Source organism: Vombatus ursinus, unplaced genomic scaffold (assembly GCF_900497805.2).
Source record: "Vombatus ursinus unplaced genomic scaffold, bare-nosed wombat genome assembly UNPS02014787.1, whole genome shotgun sequence".
NCBI lineage: Eukaryota > Metazoa > Chordata > Mammalia > Diprotodontia > Vombatidae > Vombatus > Vombatus ursinus.
Window position 1 is genome coordinate 2,121,175 of NW_020954565.1, and position 7,015 is coordinate 2,128,189.

Below are 7,015 nucleotides of genomic sequence, written 5' to 3' on the forward strand. Positions count from 1 at the left end.
ATCCTGCCCCCCATTTATTCTATTCTCTCTTTTAACCCTGTCCCTCCTCAGAAGTGTTTGCTTCTGATTACCCCCTCCCCCAATCTGCCCTCCCCTCTATCATTCTCCTACTCTCTTGTCCCCCTATTTTCCTATAGGGTAAGATAGATTTCATACCCAATTGAGTGTGTATGTTATTCCCTCCTTAAGCCAAATTGGATGACAATAAGATTCACTCATTCCCTCTCACCTTCTCCCATTCCCCCTCCACTGTAAAAGCTTTTTCTTGTCTGTTTTATGTGAGATAATTTACTCCATTCTACTTCTCCCCTTCTCCTTCTCCCAGTATAATCCTCTCTCACCTCTTAATTTTATTCTCCAGATATCACATGGAAGCTAAACTTTGAGAAGGCACTAGCACCTAGAGTTCACTAAAGGTCACTGTCAACAAGTATATATTAAGAACTACCTATGTGTCAGGCATTATGCTAAGAGCTACAGATAAAAATGAGGTTAAAAAAAACAAAACTATAGTCTCTTCCCTCAAAGAGCTTATATTCTAATGGAATAATAGCTAGTATTTATATAGCAATTTAAGATTTGCAAAGTTTTACAAATCTCTTATTTGATTACTAAAACAACCCTGTAAGGTAGGCATTTTTACAGATGAGGAAACTAAACTAAGACTGAGAGAGGTTAAGTCATTTGCCCAGTGTCACATAGCTAGTAAATGTCTGAGGTTGGACTCAAACTTGGGTTTTCATGATTCTAAGTTCAGAGCTCTCTATCCATATGGCAGCTTGCTGCTTTCTATAAAAGGTGTTACTTAAGCTGAGTCTTGAAGGAAATCAAGCATTCTGAAAGATGGAGCTAGGAAGGGAGAGCATTCCGGACAAAGGCATAGAGAAAGTGTGGTTTGTGAGGAACAAGTGGTCCAACATGGCTGTATTGTAAAATGTGCAGAGGTGAGTAATATGTATAAAAATTAGATGTCCAAATTAAAGCAACTTTGAGGCTCTACCTCACACCTATCAGATTGGTAGAGATGACAAAACATGAAAACAAAAAATGTTGGAGAAGCTTTGGAAAAACAGGTGTGATATTGGTGGAGCTGTAAATTGGTCTAACCATTTTGGAACTATGCCCATAAAGTTACCTAGATGTATATACCTTTTGACCCAGCAACACCATTAGTAGGCCTATATCCCCTGCAAAAAAAAAAAAAAAAAAAGATTAAAGAGGAAAAGGTGTGTGTGTGTGTGTCCTGATTTTTGTGGAGATTGATTACTAAATGTCTTGATGTCCCACACTTGTGTGACAGGGTTGGAGTTGGTGAGAGCTGGAGAGAAGACAGATCTGGTCTTCTGCCTTCCAGCTTGGAGAGAGAAAGAGATGAGAGAGGGAGAGAGAGAGAGAGAGAGAGAGAGAGAGAGAGAGAGAGAGAGAGAGAGAGAGAGAGAGAGAGAGAGAGAGAGAGAGGAGAGAGGAGAGAATATGAGAGAGAGAGAGAGAGAATGCATCATTCCAAACCAAACACTCTTCAGGTCTGGAATGGAAGAGAAAGACTCTGGGAAAAAGCCAATAGGTAGAGAAGCTGACAACCTCTATCATGTCCCTGTTACCTGTTTATTACACTAGAGACTTTGGGGAATTTTCCTCTTGGGTGATATCTGGGACTCTCTCTTAGTTGAACAACTACTTTGGTGATTGTGAGGGCATCTAAATCAAGGAGGAATAGAAAATTTGTCTTCCCGAAGCAAGGGCCCATTTGAGATTAGAAAACAAAATTTTGTCAGACACAGTCAATGCAGTTTTGTGACTTCCTTCAAGTTCAATTAGTAGAACAAGTAAAAGTGAAGGAGATTGATGGTTAGAATAATCCAGAATTGTAATTTGGCAAGCAATGTATAGATTTTAATAGGTTCATGTGAGGGATTGTCTGATGTTGACTACTGCCATGTGGAGGTTGTGGCAAGATGGGGTAGGAACAAGATATTAGGAAGTAACCAGAGCTCACGCTCCCGAGGCAGTGGGCAGTGCTATGTGGAGCTGTGATAAGCTGGGGAAGGAACAGGATACAAGGAAGTAGCCGGAGCACATACTCCTGAGGCAGGGGGCTGTGCCACGTGGGAGTGGGATGGCAGAGAACGAGTTCCCTTTGTCTAGTCCTCTCCCTAGGTGCAACATCAACCCCAGACGTCTCCTTCCTGACTTCCTGGGTCACATACTTTCCCTTTATGTAGCACTGACCCCAGATGCCTCCTCCCGGTATCTGGGCCTGACTTCCTGTGTCACGTACTGTCCCTTTGTCCTACAATCAATGACTAGTAGGCGGGCTGAGGAGGAGGGGCTAAGTAGGTACTTAAGGAAGAGTAGGGATCGGGGCTCGCTCTCTCTTGCTCCTGCTCTCTTGCTCTGGCCTTCCTGCTTGGCCTTGCTGTGATGGCCTCTGAATAAAGCTCGAGTGTTTGCACCTCCTGATCGGCTCATCTCTGTGTTCATCCGGGTGGGCACCGAGGACTGGGAAGTATGACTCTGGCAGCCTGCTCCTTATAGGAGGAGAGTGCACGGCGCGGCCGGCACAGGTTCACTAATGGGTCAAGTATAGGAAAGGAGGAGAATGTAACTAGAAGAGGGATAAGGTCCCGGGAAAGTTCAGGTTGAGGGGTTAGAGGTTTCGGTGAGGATGAAAGACAGAATGAGAGACAGAAAGGTAAACAATTACGACTGGACAAATGAAGTTTAGAGTTCTTGAATATGGAAGTTAAATGCTAGAGGGTGACAGAAGGATGAAATTTATGGCTTCAGTTGTGAAAGGTGAAGTGGAAGGGAGGAGTAGGTTGCAGAATTTGAGGAGATGGAGGATGAGGGAGATTAGGATATGTTGAAGTTTCCTAGTAGGAGGGCAGAAGTAGAGTGGGGAAAAAAACTGTGAGGCTATTAATTCATAGGAAAAGGAGAAAAAATGTCTTGGGGATTGGGAGATAAGGACAACCAGGATCAGAATTGGGCAATAAGTTTAGATAGCATGAACCTCAAAAGAGAAGATGCTGAGTAATAGTGTTAGAGGAAAAGTCTAGAGGCGATGATAGTGAGTTAGGAGTATTTTGTCTCCTCCATTGGGATCATTGGGTTGAGGTTGGGTTTTGAGAGAAAACGCAACCGGCACTAGAAGGGATGGCTGGGCAGGAAGGTCTTGGCGAAAGAAAGAAAATGGGAGGGGCTAGAGGGCCGAAGTTTAAAGTGAAAGGAATTTTGTTAATTTTGGTGCAGGAGTTACAGAGGGCACTGGGAACAGAGAAATGATGTCTGCTTTTTTCCCCGTGTATATTTATTAATTATTTTTCTCCTTTTGCCCGTGGAATAGTTAATGTATTGTCAATTCTTTTCATCTCTATCTTCACAATATTTTTGTGTCCCCTTTTCTCCAGTCACAGAGCCACCAGGCTGGTCAAGGTCTACATCAACTTTCACATGGACTATTGCAATAGTCTTTCAATTGATCTCCTTGCGTCATCTGTCTTGACTTCAAACCATCTTCTGTTTGCTGATAAAGTGATTTAAAAATATAATATATATACTCAATAAACTCTGGTGACTTCCTATTAACTTCCAGATTAAGTCTAACATTCATTGGTCGACAATTTGAGCTTTTTACAATCTTCCTACCTTTCCACCTGTGTTTCCTCCCCTCCATCCACACTTTGACCCAGTAATACTGGCTTATTTGATGTTCCTCACATGTGCTTTTGCTCTGGCTGTTCCGCATACCTGGAATGTTCTTCACAATTTTGCCTCTTAGAATACCTGCTTTCCTTCAAGACCCAGCTCAAATCTCCCGTCCTCTAGGAGGCCTTTCCCAGTTTTGTCAACAGCTAGTGCTTTCCCCTCTGAGACTACCTTTCATTGTTTGTATTCATTCCCCTAGTGCCTCACCTAGAACATAGTAGGCACGTAATTACTTGTTGATTAATTACTCTGCACATATGTTATATGTACTTAATTATTTTTGTTTTCATATTGTCTCTAGACAATATAACCATGAGCTTCTTGAAAGGACAGACTATTTGGCACATCCTATTCAAATTTGCCACAGTCTAGGCCACTCCTAGTTGATATAGAGAGCATATAAGAAATCTGTTACCTCCACAGCAAGGTAGATCGAGTCTCTCCTCTGTCTAGAATTGGCTTATCTGCAAACAAGATAGTTCTTTTCATCGATGTCCCCAACCTAACACAGTGCCTTGCTTAATAAATGCTTAATTAGTTGAATTTAATTGATGAAGGAGTCAAAAGTGTCACTGAAGTTGACTGGGAATGTTCAAGTATCAATGACCAAAGCAGTTAAGTTGGGGGGTAGGAATCTCATCAAGGGAGATCAAATAAGAAAGCATGAAAACAAAACCTCTCCTCTTTGGTGTAGAGATTTCTAAAATTTTTAAATAGCAATTTACAAGCTGATCAACAAGCATTTATTAAATACTTACGGTTTATAGTGTCCTAAGTATTGTGTTAAGTGATGACTATACCAAAAAAGAAAAAGGCAAAAAAAAATATTGTGCCTGCCTGTAAGATCATATTCTAATGAGAGAAAAAACATGCAAACTACGTACATACAAGTTATACACAGAAGTACAAGAGATAGAGGACCTGGACAGGTCTCCTGCAAAGGATGGGATCTGAACTGTCTCTTTTTGGTTGCAAAGTTTTATTAATATGTTTTATTATTATATTACATAAATTTATAAATTGCTTCCATTTCAAGAGAGGTCTTTGGTAACAAAATAAAATGGAAATTAAAACTAACAATACAATGAACTCATCTAAAAGTGCAGGCAGCATTTCACATCTTTAGTACCCCTTTCCTATTAAAAAAAATCAACACAATCTATTTTCTTTCGCTCCCACTCCCACTCCATTAAAGATAAAATAAAAAACAAGGTAACAAATATGGACAGTCAAGAAAATCTCCCTAATGACAATACACAAAATTATCTGTGTTCAATTCTGCATTCCAAATCCATTACTTCTCTATAATGGATAGCATGTATTTATCTTGGGTCTCTCTTGAAGGAAGCCAGGGAAGCCAGTAGGCAGAGATGAGGAGGGACAACATGCCAAGCATGGGGTACAGCCAGTGAAAAGACTCAGATACTAGAAATGGAGGGTTATTTTCAAGGAAGAGGAAAAATGCCCTTTTGGTTTTGCATCTCTAATCAATGAGTGTAAGAAAAAGCATTTATTAAGGATTTACTACATACCAGGCACTGAAGTGAGTGCTAGGGGGTGAAAATACAAAAGCCAGACAGTTCTTGCCTTTGAAGAACTTATATTCTAATAAAGGGGAGAAATAGGAAGTTAGGTGGTGTAGTGAATAGAGTGCCAGCCTTGGATTCAGGCTGAGTTCAAATTTAGTTTCAGACACTTACTAGCTGTGTGACCCTGGGCAAATCACTTAATCCTTTCTATCTCAGTTTTTTTATCTGTCAAATGACCTGGAGAAGGAAATGGTAAACCACTCCAGTATCTTTGCCAAGAAAACCCCAAATGGGTTGGATGTGACTGAAACAACTGAACAAAAAGGGAGAAAACATATATGAGAGTAGTGGACAAAAAAAGAAATTTTGGTCTGGGAAGTTACACAGATGAGTGGAGACATAGGACAGTCAATTTCAGTCAATAACAATATTGATTTGATTATTGTTCCCAGAGCAAGTGGTAGAAAAGGGGGAAGGATCATGTTGAGGTAAGGCAGGTCTGAAAGTAGGCTGGGATTAGAGAGAATAATGATTGAGTCTACTGTCAACTAGAGAGTTAGGACTCACTTATCTGGACAGCACAGAAATAGGCTTTACCCAATTGGAAGAATATTATTGTATTGAAATGTCCTTACTTTAACTTGGCCCTTGCAACGTTTCTGCATCTACTTAATGCTAATAATTCACACAGGTAAGTGAATTTGAGGGTTACAAAAATGTTTTCCTTGCAACAGTCCTATGAAATTATGCCAGAAAATAAGGAAATAAGACATCCAAGATCACATAATAAATCATTTATTAAAAGCATTTATTAAACACCTACTTGGTTGGTTTTTGTCCTTAAACACCTACTGTATGCCAGGAATTGGGGATATAACGACAAAATTAGAACTCTCCCTGCTTTAAAGACCTTACCTTCTATTGGCCCCTAGGTGGCGTTGTGGGCAGTGTGCTGATGACCCGAGTTTGACTGCACCAGGCACTTAAAGGAGTAGGGAGACCAGGCTAGTCACTAAAGTCTCTCCCAGCCTCAGTTTCCTCATCTTTAATTTGGGGTTAATAATGGTGTCTACCTCATAGGGTTGTTGTCAGGATTAAATAAGCTAGCAAATGCAAAGTACTTTGCAAACTAAGACATTATATAAATGCCGTTTAGCTATTGGGCGAGGCAACTTATGGGTATATCAGCATATATATATATATATATATATATATACACACATATATACATATAGGAGGAAATCAAGATAACAGATTTACGGCTGTTAAGGATCTTAGATTTTAGGTTAACTGATGTCCAGAGAAGTTACACAATTTACCCAGGGTCAAACAGCTCAGTGTATGAGGCAGGCTTCAAACAGGTTTGTTTTCCTACTGCCAAGTCCAGATCAGCAGACATCAATTCTGGATTTTCCCTGCCATTCCCATTCTAGTATACTCAAAGAACATAGTAGCAGTTACATGACACAGTGGAGAGAGTACTGGACTTGGCGTCAAGAAGACTTGTTTTTATCCTGACTCTGACATTTACTACCTCTCTAGTTCCTGGACAAGGAAGTCTCTTTGACTGCAGTTTCTTCATCTAAAATGAGGTGGTTGGACTCCGTGGCCTCTTCCTTTCAGCTGTAAAACTAGGCTCTGAATTGGAACTGAAAGGGGCTTAGAGGTCATCAGTCCAATCCCTACCTCAGGTAACTAAAGTACCAGGATTTTTAAACCCAGATTCCCTGGCTCCAAGTCCAGGCATCTTTCCAGCTCTTTCCTCTGTTTCATGCAGA